Below are 2,117 nucleotides of genomic sequence, written 5' to 3' on the forward strand. Positions count from 1 at the left end.
CCCCCCCCAGATAACATTATTGTGTAAGTAGAAAATCTTAAAATAGGTACTAAAAAACCTATTGGAATAAGTTGAATTTAGCAAGGTCATAGGATACAAGGTCAATAAATAAATTCATAATTCAATTCTATTTCTACACACCAACAATGAACTTTGGGAAGTTAGATTTAAAAAATTCAATTTCATTTATGGATAAATTTAACAAAATATGTGCAAGACCTATATACTTAAAAACTATAAAACATTGCTTAAAAACTCAAATAACACCTAAGTATATGGTGACATATGTATCATGTTCATGAATCTGAAGTTTCAATATTGTTAAGATGACTATTCTTCCCAAATTGATGGATAGATTCAACACCATCCTAATAAAAATTCTAAGACACCTTTTTTTGTGCATTTTTCATTATGTTAAAATACACATTACACAAAATGTACCATTTTAACTATTTTAAAGCATACGCTTCAGTGACATTTAGTATATTCACAATGTTGTGCTGGCTTGGATAGCAGAGACAGAGACTCATATCCCATATTGGCTTGTTACTAGCAGGGGCAAGTCCAATAGCAGAGGTCAGAGCTTCTCCAAAGGCGTTCAAGATTATTTACGTCAGACTCACCTAGCGTGCTTCCAAACCTACTGAATCAGAATTTAATGGTGGGGACCAGGAAGTTGCCTAAAAGCATGTTTTCCAGTTGATCTAATGCCTTCTGCAGTTTGAGCACCATTCATATAGATGGATGGCCAACAGAATGAGGATTTGAAAATTGTTCAAAGCTGATACAATATAAATGAATTCATTAAAACGTATTTTACTACATTTGTGATTTTACAATAAAATATTTAATAATTTTAATTATTAAATGATCAATGTTTTGTCTTCCAAACTTGTCATTCTGCAAAATCAGATGTCTAAGTGGTATTAAGTGCTATAAAATAAAAAATAAAGTTATATGACTGATATGACAAATTATAAGATGCTATTCAGCACATGGAATCCATGGCCTCAATGAAAGGTTAGGGAAATTGTGGATGGCTAATGAGAAAAAAAAAAAAAAAGAGAAAGTCACGTTCAATTAATTGTCCTCTGATGAACAGATCTACACTGGGGTTTGGTACCTGGAGCGTAATAGCTCATTACAAGGACTGCCAATGAATTGTGGGTAATCTGCATCCCCAATTTCATGTTAAAGGTGTCATAGTTGCTGTTTGTCACAGGATGTCAAGGTAGAGGGAATAGATACACACTGCAGCTTTCTAGAGGCATCCCAAGATGCTGCTCTGAGGGGTAGAGAATGAGTCCCAGTTGTTAACTACAGAGATGGAATTAGTAGTTTCAAGGGATCTATGTACCTGGCTACTTTTGAATCATGGAGCTAGCAGGGACTGCCAGGTGGCCCCTAGCTGATCCCCTGCCAACAGGCCATAATGTATCCAATTATTCCAGATAACACCATGTTCCCCTGTCCTTCCAACTCTATTTCCCATTCAGCCAGTTCCCTTCAGTTGAATTTAACAAGTTGAAATACGTCATGGGGAAGATATACAAATACTGAAATACTACAGAAGTAAGGTTGGCATATTTCAAGGTGCTTTACAACAAAGCTCTTACGTCACCATAGCCACAGGAGGTAAAATTTCTCTGATACCTGTCTTCAGATGAGGAGTTAGGGTCCCAGATTTATTAAGTGATTTGTCCAAGATCATTTAGTGGTGAAAAGGGTTATTAAACTTAACTCTTCTGATTCCAGTGTTCTGGATCTTTTCAGTGCTACAGTGAAAGCTAATTTCAGCTCAGATGTGAGTCATCAGAAAGAACTCAGATTTGTGCAGGCTGGGTCCCTTCTCTCCCCCCATCCAAATCCGACTCATCCTTCAAGGCTCCATTCAGACTGTTCATCTCCCATAAAGTTTTCATGCCCACTCCTGCCTCCTGATTACTTTCATTCTTTTTTTTAATTTTAAGTATATATTTTACTGAACTTAATATATCAGAAATATTATCATTTTAATATGTAGTCAGTATAAAGAAGAGATATTTTGCATTCTTTTTTTCTGTACTAAGTCTTTGAAATAAGGGAACCCTGATGGCACAGTGATTAAGCATTTGGCT

Source organism: Orycteropus afer, unplaced genomic scaffold, assembly GCF_000298275.1.
Source record: "Orycteropus afer afer isolate SDZICR_OR568_19922 unplaced genomic scaffold, OryAfe1.0 scaffold00107, whole genome shotgun sequence".
Classification (NCBI taxonomy): domain Eukaryota; kingdom Metazoa; phylum Chordata; class Mammalia; order Tubulidentata; family Orycteropodidae; genus Orycteropus; species Orycteropus afer.